Genomic DNA, 22713 nt, shown 5'->3' with positions numbered 1-22713 from the left:
AAATATTATCTTTTAATGATAAGAAACTGCTTTCTATTACTCATATTATTATACTCGTATAGAAATTCTTGTGCATTCTGGTTTTTCGTACAAAATATGCATATATTTGCTCAAAATTATATTCTATAATTCGCAAATATTCTTGAATATAAAATTCTTCTACGGCCATTAATATAAAAAAGTAAAAGCTCTAAATAATTGTCGGTACCCACGCGATTGTTAAAGTTAGGCATAGCACAGGTGGTTGACTGTTATCCAATTTTAATCTGCAACTCAGTGCCACCTACCAAGTCGCCGTGTGCACGTCATTAAGTACAAACCACGTTATTTTCACACCGATAACTATCTACGGCCAACCGATGTATCGAAACGAAATAGCCGCGATGTATCGCGACGCATTCAAACTGTGTAGGCAGTTCTAGATAACTCGTTGAAAAAACGTATTCGCGCAAATTGATACAACTTGCAAAAATTCTCTCTTATGTGGCACTTGATGAACATATTTATAGAGTCATGCAGAGAAATCGACGTAATTTTACGATGATCAGCCGGCTGACAAGTCAATCATGACAAATGCCAAATGCTTCACTATCTCTACGGCTGCCCATGATGGTGAAGAATTTACACATGCCAACAACAAATACATCCATCCATAAATAAATGTTGTAGCTGTAGAGCTCACGTTATGGTCTGCTTTTATACGTTATGGATATTTAAGCATCGCAAATAAATAACGGTTACGGCTTTGTTTATTCATGTTGAATGATTATTATAGCATTACTTATATCAACGTTGCTCTTTTCTAACGCGTATACTTTATTGCCTAGCAAAAGATCAATTACCATGTAACAAAGGCATATAAAAACGTCTAACAATTTTATTATTATTCAATATATCTTTACATTTTTTGAATCTTAATAATTTATCTTGTCTTCTAGTATCATATTTTTATGTATAATATGACTTTTTTCGACGTTTGTTGGAATTACGATGTGTCTAAAAATTATTTACTTAGTTCTTAGTATATTCAAAAAATTCAAAGTATAAGAAGCATGATATGTAAATCTCAATTGTTTAAATAGGATGAAGTGAGACACTGACGGGAGTTGAAACGTCGCGTAACAAACAGCAGCGAGTATACCAAAACGTAAGAGGAAATGAATGAGAATGGAGCAAACAGGATGGCGTAGAGCGAACAGAATGAGTAGCGCGGAATTCGAGGGTGAAAGTGGGCTAGAATTCAGGGTAAGGGGTAGTTCGGCTAATGCGTGATGATTAAACTAACGGGTGCTACCAATCACCCTGCCACGAAAACCCTCTGATCTTCTCTGCTGCACGTTCAAACTCCGCCTCTGCTCATCTTTCGAATATTCATTCTCTTTTGTTTCTATTTCTTTCCTGTCGGCATCCTTGACACGCTTATCTCAGGAAAGTTTCTTCAAAACCGCAGGATTTGTAGCTAATATGTGTGTGTATAAGCATTAATATTTAATATCTAGTAAATTCTGATAAAATTAATTATCAACAATGGTACATATTTTCGCAATATTCTTTTAATACACATCATCCATAAAATAAGAACAAATCAAGGAAATTCAGTTGCAACTGTTTTCAAACTTATTCGATGTCAACTACAATTGTCCCGCAACGCTTCGAGCAGCGGAAAGAAAGCGTATGATTCGAAAAACGCGAAGTTTTCTCTTAGTATTTCGATTTTTGCGTCAATGCCTTACAAATTTATAGTTATATTTATCGAAGTGGCGTAAAAGATATCAGAGAAACTACGTCCCTCGAGTGAGAGAGTGTGGAAGTCAAAGCAAGAACGATGATAGATGTGACAAGTCGAGAATGCTCTGTAAGTTTGTGATAAAATCTTGAGAATGCATTTACGTTGCGTTGCGTTTTTTGTTTCCTCGTGCATAATTACAAATATTGGGCAGATAGAAAGTAGAAAAAAATATATGTTTTATGTATTCTCTCTTCGAAGATTTATTCTACGATTTTTTTGTAATTTTCAGCAAAATTTGCTAAGATTGAAAAGAGACAGCGGCATTGTTATGTATAAAAAAATTTACGTAATAAATGCAGATACAATAAATTGTATAATTTATTATAAGTAAATGTGTATGTGTTATTAATTTAAAATATAAGAAATAATAATACGAGTGACTTAAGAATCAGAAAGAATTCATGATATAACTGTCCTAAAATAGAATTAAGATCTTCAATTTTTCTCAGGTCTTTTGAAGAATTATTTTTAATTTTTTATTAGATTTTTTATATATTTATATTTATATTTCCTTTTTTTATATTTAGTTTATATTTATATATGTCGTTGTACTTTTAACATCAAAGAACTACTGTTTTTTTTTCTTTTTAGTCATAGCGTATCCTATGTGAGGATTACAAACGTTCGTAGAACGAAGCTCTGAAGGGAGAATACGTCAGAGGAAGATGGGAACCGGAGGTAGAAAAAGATGAGGGAAGAAAGCGTCATCTGTGGTGGTTCCCAATCCTTTTTCGGCCGCAGTCTCCGCGCGAGCAGGAAAGAAAAATGGTTCTCCTGGATTTTCGACCAGTTAGACTCTATCCCCTCTTACGTTTACCTCCGTTCAACCAGTTTCCACCGTAAATGCTTTGTTATGTCCACAGTTTAACAACATTTTGGAAACACTCCAAAATTATGACACTTTCAAGAAGTCCTTCATCATTGTTTTGCTATCATTAATCTCTCTTCTTCACAAGTCTATATAATACCTGGAACTTTTTATTCCATATCTAGCAGTCCATACATCCTAACAATTTATAAAATTGTTGCGCAATATCTCTCGATATTTTAATAATTCGGACAACTCTTACTCTTCATTATTTTTATTATTTTTAATGTAAAATAAAAAAACCTGGTATAATTATATTTAATGTTAATTAAGTGAAAATATTGAATATATCTGAAATATCCCTTTAACGTTTATCTGCAGAAATATGCAGGATATAATCCAAAAATAAAAAAAACTTGAATACATAAATGTACAATGCGAGATATTTGTGAAAGTATTCAAAAAGGATACATTTTCGTAGCGATTGAAGTACATTTGCAGGAATATTTCTCGCTCGCGTCGAAACTTACAAAGTAGCGTAACCGCCACGTCGCAGTGTTTTCGTGGTAGTTACGGCAGTGATGGGGAAAGAGCGAAGTAAAGCCAGCGAGTTCCCCGGCGTTGTTCGCTCGCGTCCCAGCGCGTAACAAAAGCGTGATAAATCGAGTACATTAATTCGCATTTTACCTTTGTTTGCGTTATGGAATACAATATTAAATGGAATGGGCGCACAATAGATAATGCTGGGCGCCATCATTTACGTTGGAGCGCCGAGCGGACAAGAGCGAGACGTTGCTTAAGTTGTCCAGGGGGTTGCCTGGAATTTTGCTCCAACACGTGCCTGTTTGTTTTGTCGTTGAAATTTTTTATTTTACTTGGCATTTGTTAAAAATAACATACAATGACAATATTCAACGATTATATATGTTATTTCAGCGTTTAAGACTTTTACTTAACATGTTCTCTTTTGATATTTTTGTGATTTCAAATTTGCATTATTAGTTACACCGACACGATGTACTGCAGTAAAATATAATATATTAATATATATATATGTATTTTTGATATGCAAAATTGAAACAAGTTTTTCATTTCTACGATATTATTGCTACGCAAAGTACAATTATAATAAATCATAAAAAGGAATTTCGATTTTAACATTTTATTTATCAGTCAGTTGCCGATTTTTACTCTCTGGTGGATGACACTCCGCTCTGAGTCTGCCACCGAAACTTAAGGTCGGTGGAACTCGCTAGCTGCAGATGGTGTTGGCAGGCTTGGGTGACGCATGGATTCGATTTCTGGGAGCTCGTGATTCCGCTCGGTTAGCTCCCGCGTCACTCCCAGCAAACCCCATTACCCGATCCCTCGCCTCTGCCGTACCGCCATTTCTATCCCGCTCAGTGTCGTGGAATCTAGTTTCCTACGCAGCCTAACACAGTATCCACATCCACCTAATGTACATACGAATTATGTCGTTGCTACATACATGAACAGACAGACTCGAGGAATGATAGCAATACTGTTTATTTTATACAATATTATTCTTTATTTATATAAGATTTGTTTAATTGAAATGATCATCCTCTCATATTTGTGGGACTTTAAAATAATTGTAAATGTACGTATTGTATATAGATATTTCTGATGCATGTGCATGAACATTCGCACATAGTTGATAATCGTAAAAGCATGCAAGACGTAAATTAATAAAGGATAAACTTTATTAGGTATATATATTTTAGTGGAATTAAGGCAATTCTAAAAGTTTGATTTTTTTTTTTAAATAAAGTATACAGTGCGTAGCGGAAGTAATTGCAAACGACACGACTCATTATATGCATGAATAAACTCAACTTTCGAGACCAATCGATTATCTGCCCGCTCCCCGCAATGCTTGTCGTTCAGGACTACCACTTCCACCACTTCTTGCCACCCCACCGATATTCATTACTCCCAGCAATGGTGAAGTAATTTAATTTGTTGCAGGATTTGTGGAATGTTAATGAAAACAGGACAGGCATCCCTATACCAATTTCTGATTAAACTTTGGAACGAACTGAACATTGAAGGCTGTAGCAAAATAATCCGTAATCTTCAATAGATGATCCTTTTCCCTACTTCCTACATAAACGCGGTGTAATCCTCTAAGTAACTTTGTTACAAAATCGGTATAATTATCTCTGTTTGTGACTAAGCAATATATTAATATTGAAAGTCATAAAATCAATTTAGATGAAATAAAAACGTATCATAAATAAGATAAAGAATTCTGACGTTTGCAAAAAGCATTGCTTTATATAATTATCTTAAATAATTTTTAATCATAAAAATAGAGTGTGTAAAAATGTCAAATAAAGTATTTGAATATAACACATTATCTATGTAACTTGTAAATATTATCTCAATAAATTCAAGAGATAAAAATCTAACCTTTATCTTTGCTGGACCAAAGATTGCAAATACTAGTTTGCATGCGTCGATGTCTGGTCGCGTGTATGGGCGAGTCTGGGTCGGGAGCAACGTTGCTCGACGTCCGGTAGTTCAGGAAGGTGGAACAGGGATGAGGGTACTCGCTCAACCCGGTAATGGAATACCTTCGCGAAGGAACGCAATCACGCTGATGTTTCGGAACCCCAAGGCTGCCACGAGGGATTTCTGCGTTCATGAACAGATCAGGCCTGCGCGCTCCTTCTTCCTCCTTTGCTCGTTTCTCTAATTCTTATACTGTTCCCTCTTTGTTCAACTTTGTTCGATCAATGAAGTATCGATATCGTTTTTCAAATATTATTTTCCATTACATACATTAACGTACGTGTACATACATATTATGTGAAATAATTTTGTTGATTCGCAATTTTTCGAAATTTTACAGGAATAGAACATAGATTTATAGTATTTTCTTGTGTAAGTTTCTCATAAAATTATAGTAATATTTTATCCTTTATACACCGCTCAGTTTTCGACAAATTTTGTATTTTCGTAAATATGATTCATCAAGTCGTCCGGAATTGCTTTTTGTCGGCTTTTCCCTGGCATTTTTTTCCTTGCGCCGAGCAACACATAACCCATCTTATCCCCAAGACACCACTACACGCGAGGCGCGAAATCTTCCTCACTAAGACTCCGTCAAAGTTATGAATTCTTTCGAAAATCTTGGTGGTGATCCTTCGAAGTTGCGCGCTCGACAGGGATCAAAGAACTTGGCGTGGCAATGTCTGAGGGATGGAAAGGGGGTGGATCAAGTCGCCTTAGGATGAAGCTTCAGGCATCTCCAACGAAAGAGCTGGACGAAGACGAAGACAACGAAGAAGAAAAACGAAAGAGCGAAGGAGGAAAGAGGAACGAGGACGCGAGTATGGATGAGGGTTTTTGGTGAGAGGGACACTGAAAGGGTGGCAAGGGAGATCAGTGGAAAGGGATGAGAGAATCGTGGAGTTTGAGACAACGTTGAGGAAGGAAAGGGGAAGGCGCAAGCAACGCGGAATACAAAGCAGCGGCCGAAGAACTATCGGGTAAGAGGAGGGAAGAGTGGAAGAGGGACGAGAGAGGGTGCACAGAGCCCCAGACCGCCTTCCCAAAGACCAGACCTCCTGCTGTCTATTCAAACCGCATGTGATTTACCGCCGTGGATAATCTGTAAATATATTTATTTTGATTTTGTACACAACATGATTTTATTTCGTCGTCTTGCGTGTTGCACGCTCTTTTTTCTTCATTCAAATCTACTTCGGGAAAGAGAAAGGATGAGAACACGCAGCTCTTACTTTTGTTTTAGTATAAAAATAATTCTATTATAATATCTTCATGAAATGAAAAGTATATATAAATGTTTTAAGATCGTGAAATTGAGATTTCAGACATATGCTAGTGAATTTTTAATAATCTTTACGTTTGAAATTAAATGCTTAATTAAACATATAAATCAAATCTTATACGGAATAAAAATAAAAAAATGTTTACTATTTTAAATATTTTCTCAAACTTGAAAAATGTTGAATAATTCTTGGAAGTTTATTTCTTTTTACTGGCAAATCAATCATTTATATAAACAGATAACTAAGCCTAAAACCATTTGCGGTATGCTCTCCATAAACTGATCCTCGATCATAGGCGCTAATCAAAGGAACGCCAGATTTATCGTCCGCCATTCCACATTTGCGCGGACACTGTGCACCCGTAGTTCCCGCAAGGACGGTTTGACGAAGGAGATGCGAGAGAAGGTCGAATCGAGGGCAAGGGGATGAACAGAGACGGTCCGTGCGACAGCCACGAGGGAGCAGAGAACAGGGAGACGGGAAACACAAGCGGAGGGAACGAAGAGAGGAACGAAGGCCGCCATGATATCAGTCTTGCTTGCGCCGACAGTTCGTCATTTGTCACTGTCGCGGCCATTAATAACTCCGCCATTCTGTCACTGTGGATAATACGAGTAGGTCTCCGCACTTGGGCTGTTGTAGCTGTTGGATCTGGGTAGGGGTGGTGTTCCGTTCAATTCAGTTCGGTTTAAGGGGTCGCTGCGACGGATTGGAAGGGCATGCTATTTAAGGGGATGTCACTCATATCGGACCATCATGGCGTGCAAGTCTCCGTGTCCAACTTGGCCGACATCGCTGATGCGAATGATGTCCCGTATCTTCTCGGTTTGAAGTGCGGATTTCTTTCCCTCCTTTTCGGGATGTCCCTTCGGACCATTATTCCCTGGGATCAAGATACGCATTAGATCCGAGTCTCGACAGGATTTTTATGCGAGTTATAGGCTGAAATTTCCGCAGTGCGGTACCTCTCAAAAAAGAGAGAGAAAAAAATTACGAGAACTCCTACATCACACTTGCACGCCAAACTGTCTCGCTAGAGTTTTTATTGTGTCCGAATTGCGAAAGGTGCGGAGAATTATTGTGAAAGCACCAACGTGTGAGCGTTAACGCCAGAGAGAGCTCGTGTGGTATACAGACGAGAAGGGTTGGGAATGGTTCTGCAGCTTGTTGGTATTATATAAGCGTGCTCGACGAGCGGCCATTTCAAAAATGAAAAAAAATAACGAAAAAAAGGTTACGTCCTGGGGTCTTCCATGATGCCCGCTGCCGACACGGCTTTTTAATTAGAGCCGGCAGCGCACCAACACCTGACATTGTGCAACACCAACTCCTTTATCAAAGTATCATTCTCGTTTCGTCGAATTTTTGCAAGAATGGTGTACGCACAGGCCGATAAAAAAAATAAAAGAAAACATTTTATCGATAACAACTTTCGACCGAGCATTAATCGCTCCAGCACTTCACGGATGAAAGCTAAATAATTATTCGACTAGTCCATTTCCTGATGAAAGAAAAGATTATTTTTTATTTTTTGCAATCAGAATTTTCTATTTTTTTTAATACAAAATAATAGTTTTCTTCTTTTTTTAAATAAAAACTGTTTCAAAATCTGTTGCGCTCAGATTTAATTATTATGTGATGTAGATTAGGATTTGTGCAAAATATTTTCTGTCAAACGGTGTTTGAAAGAACGGAGCGCGTACCTACTTAATGAAATTAAATTAAAAAACAAAGAGCAAGAAATTACTTATATTAGATATTTTATACTTAACTCTGTTCCACTTGCTATATGAGAGCGTCAGCATGATTTATCATATGGCTTGCGATTTTCTTAAAATTTTCGCCGCTCTTCCGAGGGTGGTTCGCGGATGAAAGACGGTGGTGGTAGTATAGGATTGGTTCATCGGGGCGTGTAGCGCGCGGGGAACCCCCCGTCGATTCAACGTTCGTCCGCGACGCGGAAGCGAAGGGAAATAAATTACACAGCGCGGCGTCCAGCGGCTATACGTCTACTCGCTTCACCCTCCCGAGGCCTCGGCAAGACTCTCCCCGTGCCGCTTCCCCTTCATCCTTCTTCACGGTTCATCCGAGCTCCCTCCGTGACACTCACCCACCCGCGGATCGTTCCTCATCCCACTTTCACCTCCAACTTCCCACTGGAGCGCGAGTTCGACCGGGCAATCCAACCGTTATTAATGCTCTTCAATTTTCAGACTTTACCGTTATCCCCCCTCGTAGAAACAAACGCGCGAGCAAATAATGTAATCAGGACCCATCTTCATCAATCCGATGCTGAATTACAGCGCCCGTTTTTGGCTTTTTCACGGCCGGTGCATGATACGTTTTCAATTTCGGTAAAGGCTATCGTGGCACATACGCGATTAATAATCGGTTCACTGACTATCTGTCGGAATTTTCTCGTTTGCCAACTTGTATTTCACCGGTTGACGCAGTTATTATTAACATTTCGGTTTACCGTTACTCTGTGCAACAGCGAGAACAAATAAAATAGAATAGGTCAAGGAAAATTTTGGAAAAAAAAAGTAAACGGAATAATAAATTTATTTTGCCAGTGAATAGAATAACAATTAAAGTAATTTAAATCGACCGTAACTGGCAATATATAACGTCTTTACCGATATGAACATTGATTATGTATTGCCATTGCAGTTACGGTCGATTTAAATTACTTTAAAAAAAAGTAAATTAGAGTTATCGTGTTTGGCACGTAGTAATATATCGCTATATCAATTTTTAACTTAAATAACTTGTTACATATTTAAAGTTTATCCGTTTATCGTCATTTTCCACGGTTTGGCCTATGGTAAACGTAATAATCGATCATTTTCGATGCCTCGGTTGATTTGCGGCATCCGCTATTTTCCAGTTTACACAGATCGAGCGCTTTTCCCATTGTCTTAATAAAGCACTGACCGTCAAACATTTGCGATGTCATTTCTCGGACTTATTGCGAATGCAGCTTCTACTTTCGGCCGGGTTATAACAGTATCGTTAAGATCTCATTATTCAAATTCGACCCTTGCATATTTAATGACGCACTGTATCCCCTCTTTGTACCGCGCATATAACTACTATATAAGAAGTGCTACTGAGATAAAGCATAATATTGCGATTCCTGGCAACGTAATGATGATGACCGGTTTGCTCCTGCGTGGATAGGTAGGTAAGACCGGATACATAATATGCCGGATACATAATGTGAAAAAAGCCCATTTTGTTCATGCCCAAAGCAGGCGCAAGTAATACAACTGGTTACTAAATTTCAGTTATCAAATCTAAAGAGGCGGTAGATATAAGGATGCTAGAAATGAAATTATTTCGCGATCTTGAACGACTGGTGCATATTAAGGAACCAGATGATATGAATAATGTGAAACGTATTTATTTAGAACTACCACAAAAGAGCCTGAAATCTAGTTAAATTTATGCTTAAACGTATGTATAGACTAGTTTATAAGATTGTGAAAAGTCTTCTAAAAAGTTCTTACCTTTGTGACAACTATATGTCTCTAGTTAAAAGTTTGTAACGGTATTTTAGGACGTTGTAATTACTTTTCTTTAAAATAGTAGAGCCATCACAGAATATAATTAATGGTCTCCTTTCCGCTGAATAAAATGTTCTCAGCATCAATGCGGTTGGGACAAAGGTTATACAATTAATAAATTCATACCTACTTATTTTACTTATTAATTACATTTACGCATACACACAAATATGGACTTCCTGCAGTTATATAATTAAAGTTATATTATTTTAATTGCTAAAGGAAGATTGTGCATGAGTTCCGTGGATTAATATATTTATATACTTATTATTTTACGCACAAAAATTAAAAAAAAATTATTTTTTAATAAATACTTATACTTATTTATAGTAGGTAAAAATTCTCAAAGTGGCCTAATACGTGTCTAATACGTATCAATTTGATGTCTTTGTTCTTAAGCTTCAGTTATGACGCAAAGGGATATAGACAAGCGTAGATCAAGTTGGCTGAAGAAAGAGAGCAGCGTGGAAAACAGAGGCATTCCTTTGTGGTAGTGACGATCTGTCAAATGTCACGCATTGGTTTTTCTCAACAGCTCGAGTTCACGTAGCTACGAATACGCTGTTTTCGGGCCAGCTGCCGCAACCTTCTTCATCCGACCTTTATCTTCCGTTCCTTCAGGCAGCTGTGATGGAGTTTTATACGAAATCCTACGAACTTTGACGAGGATCGACAGACTCAAAGGCAAACGCGCGTTGGAATCTGTCGCGTCGCTTCAATCTTCATGGCGTATCTATAACCGACCGCCATTTTTCAAAAGCGTCATCCGACATGATAGCTCTGATACGCTTATGAGATCTACCGACACAATATAGACGATTCAGGGTAAACATGTTGGTGAATAATATAAAACAGTCATGACTCCGTTCAGCTAATAAATTATATTATTTTAGAGATGATATTTACGTAAAAACTGAACTCTTCATTGTTGTAATCTTTTTAATGTTATAACTTGGTTTACATATTTTTATCGTAATAAAAAACATTTTTGGATCTATAAAAGATAAAGAGAACGAAAGAAAAGAATAATATAATAACAGTGATAATAATAATAGTAACAATAAAATGGCGAAAATTAATATATTCTCTTTATTTTTATAATTATTTATATTTTTAACACATTAGACTGTTATTATTTCTTGACATTTATAAAATATAGCGTGTAGAAATAGATTAACTAACTTAAACTTTGCTCTTTTCATCTATAAGAGATAGCAATATTCTCTTGTCGCTACGGCAAGATTAATTTGCAATGACGACTGGAGCGGTGTTTGTAAATGTTTGTATTTGTCACACGCAAGAATGCTTTGAGAACCTTTCACGCTTGTGTACCCAATAAGGTCATGTACTACCAAGCGAACAGTAAAAGTAGCAAAGATTTATTTCAGTAGAAACAAATTTTTTTTTGTATAAACGTTCACTAAATCATTGTAATTGAAAATAGATTAGTTATTCATAATTAGAAACTTAATAAATTAAAATACTTCGATAATAGTCACTTTATATTTTCCCCTTTATTCCCAACATTAATATACGTATATTTTTCAAGATTGAAATTTATATATCACGTCTTAAAAATTCTTGTAAACTGAACTAGACATGTATTATTTGTAGATTTAAAAAATTACACAAATCATTATCTGCCTGTATAAGTATTATAATATAAATACTCTCGCAATTTAAATTGGTCTTTACTCGATATACCGCAGAATATTGCGTCATCTGCTACCACCGTATCATTGTTTCGCGACATTCAAAGTCATCTGACAAATGACGTGTTTAAAAAACATCTCCTGTATCCGCGAACATTTTAGACGCTCTTTTGGGGTTGTGTTTGCCGCGTGCAAGAGTGTTTGAAAGCAGCCGCCTGTGCGACGAGTTTGCATAGGGGACACGGGGGCGAAATCGAGGGGTGCTCTGCTGCCAACACAGGACAGAACCGTATATGAGAGTGGAATACGTAATACGGGGAAAATTCGGAGCTCTGGTTCGTGGAAGAGGGATCCGTGGGGACGCGCGGGGGGCAGATGGTGGGTGGAGGTGCTGAATGTGGGCTGCGGGGGCGGTCGAGAACTCCCACGGGGGGGAGAAGGACTGGAGAGGGTAACGAGCCGCGGCAATTAATATCGCCGGGTTTCCACAATGCGCTTGCAAATGAAAGGCCTTTGTGACGTATGATTGCGTTACCGAGTGAATAGTTGAGTAATGGCGGTCGGTGCTGCCACCGCCCGAATCGCGCGAACGATGCAAAAGCTCAGTCTCACTGCCAGCCGATAGTCAGACTATCCTCCCTCACAAGTTCCGTCATGAGAGTATAATTTTGGTTAAAGCCATCCGCATAATTGATTATTGTTTTCTATATAGGATTCGGGGAAAAACATTGCATCTTTGTGACAATAACCATTAAATGAGTTTAAAATATAAACTATTTACTGTCTATTGTTACTTCTATTCTTCTTAGAAATGAAAGAAACATATGTAAAATTAGCATCAACTTGTTATATATAAATTTTTTCTCTAAATTATAATTTTTTGGCTGCTATATTTCAATTGCACGAGTCTGGAAAAAGAGCTACGATTATCCCGTTATACATACGCTAATGGTTGAATGATATTATCATCCTGATATCCAATCAGTTTTGGTTTACTGCAAATGTATCATAAATCTTGTATTCCTAGTTAGGATTATGTTTAAGCTGTCGTTCAATACTTTCCAAATTTACTGATCGAGTGAAAAGTCAGAACCGTAAAAGCGATGCGTATAATTCCGATCGGTGCTCGTTGTCCAATCATACGTTCGGCAAACGTGTCAGACGGATGACGGGAATCCGCTGCAACGCAAGCTTATAATTTATCGGATCAAAAAAGGTAGGTGTAAAACGTATGGGTTTTGCATCAGACAACAAATAAATATGGGGATTTGTTGGTGACTCGTTGGCTAACAGATTTGTCGTATAACGTGCAAGATTGCACGACGATGAGACAAACATTTTTATAACAATAACGTATAAAAGAATTTTATCATTGTCATCGAGATTTTAACCGAAGACACGAATACGGATAAATATAAATGAAGCACACTTCATTGTCCAGCTGATCAAATCGGTCAAAGTGAATAAACGATTTATCATGTACCTTATAACAGTAATGCGATATATAATGAATTATTTTTTTTTTATTAACGGATGTCTTCTTATTTAACTTTATATTACGAGCGTACAGCTACAATGGCGGCAGATATGACAAATCATCTCCGAAGAATACGGAATATTTCTTCGCGCTTTCATCGAAAGTTCCAAATAACGATCCAAAGAATCGCAAAATTGGATGTTATTTTCAAAAAATCGACTATGAATAAATAATCTGGACCCAGAGAGCTCCCTGTTCTCCACGGTAGCGACGACGATGGCTGGAGGTATGGCGAACGTAATGCGCTACGCAGGAGCAACGGGAGACGGGGGGAAAAAGGGAGAAGCAGAGAGAAAAGCGAGGCCCACCGACTATGAGTAATATTGCGGGGCTTTTCCACCCCTGGGAGCGCGAGCCTGAACGTGGAGGGTGGCTCACAGGGGTGGAAGCCGGCGGGGGTTGGAAACGAGAGAGAGCCGCGAGGGGGTGCAACGGAGGGAGGAGCACCGATCCATCAGCGTCCCTCCACCCTCGCCTTTCCGCCACTCTCATTTTTCTCCACGGTCCGCGCTCCATCATTCCGCGTCACATCCGCCCTCTTTCGTCCCCCTTTCCTTCCTGCTTCCTCTCTGCCTCTGAAACGGAGCTACTTTACCCTCCTCGTTCGGTGAGCGCCGCCGGAGAGCAGGGCGCTGCTTTCCGACTCCGAAGACATCCCTGCCGGCGTGCGCTACTGATTGCTCTTTCCGAATTCATTACCGAGGCCCTTGTCAGAGGTTTGCCAGAGTTTAGGTACTAGACTGCTACCGCCAGTATGCAGATCTAGGTGAGTTCGCGCGATATCGGTCGGGACGTTCTAACGACGGTCCCGCGACATACGCTATGAGCAAACCCGAATAATAAGTGAAGTCGTAAGAATGATAAAAATTTCAATTACTAATATAATTAGGAAAATATTATCACTTTACGCGTTGATATCAGTGTTAAGTGCTTAAGCGATACGCCTAAGAGCCTCGATTTAAATAAAGGAATAAAAGTATTTATCAACGTGCTTACGTCACTCTAACTGAGTTTAATAAATAGATAACACGTACACATGTACACATATACACGCACACACATCCATTTCGCCCACTCTAGGCAGTAATTATAATATCATCACTCCTGAACGGTCGGATCCCGATGTCGAAGTACATTTATTTTCATTCGAGTTTAATTAGCCATGCGTGTATATGTATGTGTATATTGCGTGCTGTAATGGCGAGCAATTAAATTAATAAGAACAGGCATCCGTTAGTATATCCAAAATAATGTTCGCCATCTATCTTACCGTGCTACCGTCTTGGATCGCTTCGGAGCCGTATACATAACCGACTTCGTAAAATAATGTCCCTTACTTTAAATCGTTTCCTTTTCGCTCGTCCATTGACACGCGGCCGATGCAAAAATGTTCCGGCTCCATTCGCGAGCGAGCGATTATACGCTCGCGGGCCGAGTTACAATAATCAGGTGGGAAGAGGAGCCGTTCAGATTCAAGGTACGATTTACCTGTTAATGGACGATCATCTTTTATACGTCACGGGGAATGTGTTTGGGAATGCATGTTGATGCGTAGTAATTCACTTTCGTACGTGTTAATATTGGCAGCTCAACGACGGAGAGAAATGCCCTAGACTAATGTATACAGATAAATCTTGGCTGTTCTATTAAAGTGGTATACGCATTTAGCATTCGATCTTGCCACCGACAAATTCTATTATACGGCGCAAATAGCGCTCTCACTCGGGATGACAAACTAAGTAATATTAGAGGCTTAAAACACCACGCGAAAAAAGTGACGCCCGGCCGCGTACTCTGCGGCCGCGGCGTCTTGTAATGCCTATATAATTATATGGCGTAATATAAGGACGCAAATACTATAATATCCCACTTCATAACATAATATCAAATATTTTGCCGCGTATATAATAAATCATAGGCGCGCATTAGCGAAATTCCTCGCGCGTAATGTCTCCTTTTTCAAGTTGTAGCCGCGGAAATCACGGCGAGTTAACATGGACGATGCGCCGCCATGGTAACGATCATCAACATTATCATCATTATCGCTCCTTCTCTTGTCCCATTTTGCTTCATCCCGTTTGGTATATAGGAACATCACACGTTGTTCGCGGTTACGGCTACTATAAGCGGTAAGAAATCGATCAGATTTAAAAGTCTAATGTTTTATAATATTATTGCATTGATATTTACAGGAACCATTGAGAAATTAATAAATATTATGTAATAAATGTAACATATGTATAATAAAATGATAATAAAATAAAAAGTAAACTACATTTTTCAAACAAACTAAAAAACTTCTATATGAGAACTGTTTACCATCAAAATATCATAATTACGAATGTATATAATGATATTTTTTCTTTATCCTAAAACTAAATTTATTGAATTTATAAAGCGTATAGTCAACGGGAATTGGCTAAAATGGCTGGCCTGGTGAAGTTATATGGTTCCAAGCGCTGTAATCAAATGCACATTACCAGAATATCCTCCCCACGTCGCGTGCCTACAACCTTCTCCATTCCTACCCTATGTTTCTGCAACGCAACTCGCATATGGCAGATAGGTACACGTATTTCTTGAGTACCACCTCTATATGACCGTCTACGATATGACGTGAACTGGCGTCGTATACCAATAGGCAATAACGTGTCTACAGTGTATAAATCTCAGCATGTGAATTCAGTCAAATTTAAAAAAATAAAGATACACACGGCCAGAAGTATCTAAAAAGATATTTGTCAAATAATCCATTATTTGAAGATGTCTCATTGCAAGACGAATTGTAAACCTTTTTATTCGCAAAAAGATAATTCAAATAATTTGATTACATAATATCAATATAATACCGATATAATCAAAATGCTGAATATTTTCTTTCAAGCATCGCGCATCGGTTTCATATGTCTATCTATAATACGACGTGTTTCACCGAATTGGCGCCATATACCAATACACGATAACGTGTCTACAGTAGTAAATAAAATGTTGCACGCGAAGTAGCCATTATCATCGTGAACTTAGATCAGACATGAAGCGTCGAAAGAAACGTGATAAAATATTTTCAGGGAAGAATGGAAAAGGTTACATGCTATAAAATCGTTGAGTGTTTTAGATATATCGAGCGCAAAACGTGTGATATTGCTACATATATTTATGCATAGAAAACTTAAGATAAATTTGAGATTTAAAAAACATTTTTTATTTTTTATAATTATATTTATTTCTTTCAGTACGAGAAGAAGAGATTTAAATTTTAATTATTTACGTCGTTTTCTCTTATGTCTAGAAGATTTTTAAGAGAATACAAATCGAAAGCTACGCTAGAAAATTTTCACAAAACCTCAAGATTTTCTATTTACATTTACATATCTCTATTACGACATATCTTTATAATTAACCACAGCAGCATGCAATGTACCGCTGGATACTTAGCATCATATCGTTACCGAAGAGTACGTGTTGCATTTGGGACTAACGTTTATGCACGTACCTTTTGAATTAAATAAGAGTTGAATAAAAACGAAACTGGGCGTTGTGAAGAAGCGCGGATCCGAAGGGACGGCGCGTGCGATCGCGTGGAAATTTAGTCTGTAATTACTTCACGCAGGAAAAGATTCGGCCAATCCGGCGATTTCGCGATTAATTTCGCCCCCCTTAGAAATTACTCTGATGATGTGCTCCGTAACTTAAACTCATGATCTTTTCTTCATGCTGCTACTTAACAATGTGCAAGTATAATGAGAACTGTTATTAAGCTGGCTTGTAAGAATTTTCTACATATTTAATAAGCAATTTTATTATGCAGCGTACTGTAAAAGCATTTATAAAACAGCTTATCGATGATAAAATATCTTATTCAAATTAGACTAATAATTATGTTTATATTCGGTATACAGTCTACACACAAAAGGACTTGATTAAAGATAAGATTTGTTTCTTTTCTCTCTCTCTCTCTCTCTCGCTCTCTCTCTCTCTCTCTTTCTTTCTCTTTCTTTTCTTTCTTCCTGTAAAGTTCTTAGGAATAAGATTCACGAGCATTGCTTACATTCTTTCTTCCTTCAAATACTGCCTATCAACTAACAACACAACGGCGTGCTCGAACAACAAATAACAGGTTAGCCATCGCGATATGAAATATGATTACTCCGGTTCGGCGTACGGATCGCATTGGTCAGCCGCGTTGGAGTTTTCAGCATGTCGGTTTGTCAGGGCGTGCCGGTGTCCATGGATGGATCGGTAACACGTTCAGAATTTTCAACCGTGTCGCGCATCCAGCGACAGACAGAAACAGAGGGACAGAGTGAGAGAGAGAAAAAGAGAGAGAGAGGGGGTGGAAAGGAGGGAGAGAAAAAGACAGGCAGAGGAAAGCAGAGAAAGAGGGCGCACACGAGAGGGTGCGAGATGAAGAGAAAGAGAGAGAGAGAGAGGGGGGAGGTGAGAGAGAGAGACAAAGACAGAGGGAGAGTAGAGAAGTGATACGAGCAGGCATCGTGCGCACAGCACACGGAGTGTACACACAGCACGAACTTGTTCGGGTTGGGATAGAATAGGATAGGTGGGGCCGTTATTAATCTGGTGTCGAGTTGAGCACAAAGTTATATAGGAGCTCAGGAAATGAAACACGAGAAACCTCCCTCTCCGCCTCCCGCGGCCTTTCTCCTCTGCCCCCTCCGTCCATGTCCACCTACTTCACCACTCTCCTATCCTCCTCCTCTTTCCAACACCATCCGAGGAGAGTCGCCGCGCGTCCCCCTTTCTGTCCCTGCAGTCCCTACGTCCAACTTTGAATGTATTACCGGACCGCCACTAACCCTCTCCATCCCTTCCAGTCTCCGGTCAGATGGAGATATAACGATCACCGGCACATGAGCCATGGGCCCGCGGAGACATGCATATTTATGTCGCCTGCCTGTATTCTAAGGCCGCCGGTGACACTCGGCTTGTCCTTCCTGAACTCTTCCGCCGCGCGCGCAAACAATAGTAGTTGTGCAACTGTCGCGGTCAATGTGCTCGGAACAGATTCAAAAGCAGTTGCTTCGGACTAAAGATTAAAGTTCGATGCGTTATTAACTAACAATTTGTTATTTTAACTAAACTAACGCACATATGGAGAGTCTCTTTCGCGACAAATTTTTCTTATTGAAATTATAATGTGGGACACGTACGCGAAGAAGCTATTTTTACATAAATGATGATGGAATAACGATCGAGTAACGGTCAATACATAAGCATGGAAGCAAGAGGTTCATCACTTTTAATTAATTCACTACTTTGCCCCTAATTGCGGATAATAAAAGATTAACAGAGAGAGATCGTTGAAGAGAAAAAAGTCATGAAATATGAATGCGTGGGTTGTCACTGGGCTTTCAGGAGTTCTTTTGATAGTACGCGCGCAGGGTAGAGCAATGAAATTAATCGGTTTTACACCGGCGTGGCGAGGGGGTTGGACTTGGAAATGTTGTTGGCAGCCAGGGCAGCCTCGGCCGCGGGCGGAGAAAAAGCGCGAGGGGTGTCCATGATTAAAATCGCATCAGACCGTCCTTGATGCACGAAATGCCCGCGTTACCGCGTCGCGTCGCCGTACCTCTTGAGTAGCCAGCGTGATCGGTGTACGTGTCCGTCTATGTGTTGTATATCATACCACCAGTACGTGAGCGTTATCTCCCATGCTTTTCGTCCTCCCTCTGTCCGCCTTATTTCCAGTCGACTCCGTGCCAGTCGTCACAAAAACACGAAGCTTCGTTTGCCGCTGATGGGCTTATAATTGCGGAAACGTTGCTCGCTATATGGCCGCTACGGTGGCAGCATGAGCGACTTGCATGCCGTCTATTTTGTCTCCCAGACTGGATTGTCATCTCCTCTTTTTATGGACACGTGTAATGTTAGCGAGACCCGACGAAGCGCCTAATATCGGTAAGGACTTTGCCTATTTCGAGTAATTCTCGCGCTTCCGAGGAGAGCGCTTTTTAATGTTTGAACAATCGCCTAAAATTTAATGCATGGGGGTTAGTCGAGCAACGATCATCGTGACTCCAGCAGCAGTCGATCGCGCTTTTTCCCAAGGGGTGGCAAGAAAGGCGAAGGCGGGAGTGAAAGGCGCGTGTTCGGAGATCGAAAGAAGGAGAACGGGAAAGGAACAGAGTGAAGACAAATGCGAGGGCCATCAGAGCACCAAGCCATTTCTGCCTCATTGTGGACTCCATTTGCGACTCTTAGATTGTCGGTGAAATATCTCGCCGCGGTGATGGAAAAATCGCTAACGTAGGGAACTGGCAAAATAAAACTAGCGGCATTTCTCACTAGTAGGGACGGACTTCGAGTGCCTGCTATCCGGCACGGTAAGAAGAGTATCGTTGCAAAAACCGGAAAACGATAGAGTGGCCCGGGATACAACTTAACCGAGGGAAGTCCGAATGAAACTTTAGACATGTTGATAACTTCATGTGTGCTTGCTTTATACACGAGAAATGTCCTGCTATTGCCCGTATCTTATTTCCGATTTTTCGATTTTTCAAACGCAGCTTTTTTGTTGTGTTCAATTAATTTCGTATTTTAATAAAATTATATATAAAAAACAATCTTCATAAAATATCTTGATTATTCCTATACACTTTTTAGATAAGAAATTGCATTACCATTAGATTATAAATTATACTTAGGATATGTACAAATTATAGGCGATATTTTGCTTTAAAACGCGCGTTGTAAAGTTTCGAATACGAGAAAGAAGTTGAAGAAAGTACCGGTAATAGATGACAATGTAGAAAGAAGCAAGCGGCATCTCTACTAGCACGATATAAAGAGACTTTTTTCATCTGGTGATGGATCGCTCGTGGCCGAACTGGTGTAACAGAAAGAAGAGAGGAAGAAATCACGAGCGAACGAAGGTTCCCTATGGGGATGTGGTAGCGTCATTAGGCTGGTCCGAGCGAGCTAATGCACCATCCGTCGGATTTCGCCGGAGGCCTTTGGAAAAACCGAGTGAGGTCAGCATGTAAGTCCAGCATGAAGAACGATGAGCGCGTAAATGGCGTCTGGTAAAAGTTGCCAGACTTAGAGATTTCTATGATTGCTCCATATTGAAAGAAATTATTAATTTCAGAACGTAAAAAAAAACCACATCGCTATATACATGAATGAAACACGAATATTAAATGCTTAAATATATAAGATAAATATACAGATAAAGCAAACTTTGCATCTAATTTCGTGTTATGATCTATTCTTATTTGTATATTTTATGTACACTTCTTGTGCATAGTAGAATATTAAATCCATGACAGGACTTAGAAAAAAAAATATTCCTCCCCTATGATACTGTATCTATAGTGAGATTTCAATGCATGGATGCTACGTTTTCTTTCGATAAAATAGAAAGATAAAAGCTATTTGCGAAGAAGAAAACAGCGCGCGAATGGGAAAGAAAGAAGGAAAAAGCTGGACAAGGTTGCGTAGGGGGTTAAATGTCGAAGGGATACGAGAAGGAAAGTGTAATCCCAAACGATCAGCGTGCGGCAGATTCGGTCTTAATGAGCTCCCGCAATGATAAATGATACCGTGGGCCGCGCCTCTCTCTTACCGCGTTTATCCACCAGTCAGAATAGGGTGTATCCATGTACGGGGTACAGGTCGGCGTACTACACGGTTCCTCTGCGCCTGTACCAACGTACGACGGCATCCATCCTACTAGCGAGGAGCTCCGATCTCTCGTTCTCGTTCCACCGCGCCGCGTGAAGCCTTCATCTCCGCCTACGATTCCTCAAACTCGGCCCCGGGATTGACCACGGAGGAATTCAAAATGGCAACTTTAGGCTCGGTCGGACCTACCTTGTGCGAGTGACACCTATCCATCCCTCGCTCCTGGACGTTTCAATTGAATGTTCTTTAGACATCTCAGGCGATGAATCTGGACAGAAATCACGTTTTAATAAGTCTATATGCTTATCGAGAAAAAAAATTTTCTACGATTCGAAGCCTTACTTTAGAATCTTTAGATTTTTTTCAGACTAATGTAAAATATATTTTTAAGCAAAAGATATATAATTATTAATTAAATATTTTATTTTACAGTATCTTTTAGAAATAATTTTTATCAGCGACTGATATTTAATTTCGTATTACCTATAAAAATTTCTTTAATGTATTATGGAGATAAAAATTATAAAATTAAATGGCCAATAGAAGTGAATATTTTTTCACGTAAAGGATATTATTACGTTTACGTGGACTTGTCATTTCTTGAACGCTATTCATCATATAAGGCTCGTCCTTTTCCCGAAGGTCGAAACGCTTGTAGCTATTAATAGTCCACTTCCAAACTGACAACGAGTGATCCATTTTCAAGACATTTCAATTTTCAGGTGGGCCTTCGGTCAATCAGGAGACAAAGATAAAGATCAATTGTATTCACTCTTTTAAAATTACTCACTCGAGGTTGACGAATTCCCGAAAAGATACAAAACTCGTCAAATTTTATCTAGATGATTCACAATCTGACGAAAGTCAGTCAGCAAGCAATTTTTTTCTATTTTTTAGAAATCTTTTACAACGTTATATTTAGAAAAAGCAAACAATTTTTATTATTAAATTATCTTAAATTAATTTTATTTTATGATTTATTTGTTTAAAAATGTAATTTATAGATTTATATGGCAAATGGCGATAGTTGTGTTTGTTTAAAGACGCATTAATTGTCCATTAGAATCTTGGTATACTATTTAGATCGTCATTATAACGCTCTTCTTATTTCGCAGACAGCAGTCTGTGGATCAACCTGGCGCAGCTGCCGTCGACGACTAGCTGACAGGTGATTTCGTCTCGGTGAAAGGTGATTGCCTCATTACAGCAACTAACTATAAGCAGGTAATAATCTCACAACTTTGTTCTTTTCTTTTACTGCTCGCGCAATAATTATATACAAGCAGTAAAGTAAGTGAGTTGTCAAGTATATAAAACTGGAACGCTCGTTGAAGGCTGAAATTTCTTTATCGAGGAAGAAAATCTTACATCGATTATAGCTTCTCACAGTTTACGCTCTTATTATTTATGCGGTCTTATTATGTCTTTCATGTCTTATTGTTATTACTATTATTGCATTAACTGTCCAATTAAGGACTATTCGTTACTACCGGCACTGATGTCTAATCTCATGAACGTAAAAATGTGATTTATTTAGCGATAATTAATCCTTAAACTACAGTAATGCTTGCGGATATATTACATCCACAAATTTATCTCTGCCTGAATTAAAAAAGTTAACGGATTAAAAAATGTAAATGTATATTAAAATGTGTCACGGCAAACGGAATGCCGATACGCGAGTCATGCGGTGACGATTCCTAAGCACTTGCCATCGCTATACGGTAGAAAAGGCGAGCGCACAATTTCCGGTGCATCACCTTCCACCGCAACAACGTACAAAGAGCGAGGAATCTTTTCGTTCCTGTGAATGCCGCGCATTAATCAAGCGCCGCGGGCGCCTGACGTCTTAATCTGCTTAATCCTCGGTGGCCTACGCAACATCCTGCACGCCCACGATTC

General features: G+C 39.0%; 2 long non-coding RNA genes across 4 annotated transcripts in view; one reads left to right on the top strand and one right to left on the bottom strand.

The window, feature by feature from the left end:
* Nucleotides 1-11045, top strand: part of LOC143907832 (uncharacterized) — a 49008-nt gene extending 37963 nt beyond the window's left edge. The window contains exon 5 of one of the 3 annotated variants that reach the window (XR_013259991.1): nucleotides 10381-11045. This is a non-coding gene — a long non-coding RNA (uncharacterized LOC143907832). Of the gene's footprint in view, nucleotides 1-2380; nucleotides 2507-4586; nucleotides 4841-10380 lie in introns of those variants that run through there. The other 2 variants (XR_013259989.1, XR_013259990.1) reach the window with 2 other exon arrangements.
* LOC143907834 (uncharacterized) overlaps nucleotides 3949-22713 on the bottom strand; it is a 32580-nt gene continuing 13815 nt past the window's right edge. The window contains exons 2-3 of the long non-coding RNA XR_013259993.1: nucleotides 20753-21079; nucleotides 3949-4051 (exon numbers count right to left, since the gene is read on the bottom strand). This is a non-coding gene — a long non-coding RNA (uncharacterized LOC143907834). The remainder of the gene's footprint in view (nucleotides 4052-20752; nucleotides 21080-22713) is intronic.

This window comes from Temnothorax americanus, unplaced genomic scaffold (genome assembly GCF_048541705.1).
Source record: "Temnothorax americanus isolate GAGA-0224 unplaced genomic scaffold, ASM4854170v1 Scaffold9, whole genome shotgun sequence".
Lineage (NCBI taxonomy): Eukaryota > Metazoa > Arthropoda > Insecta > Hymenoptera > Formicidae > Temnothorax > Temnothorax americanus.
Note: the sequence above shows the minus strand (reverse complement) of the source record. Positions and strands in the feature narration are given on the sequence as shown.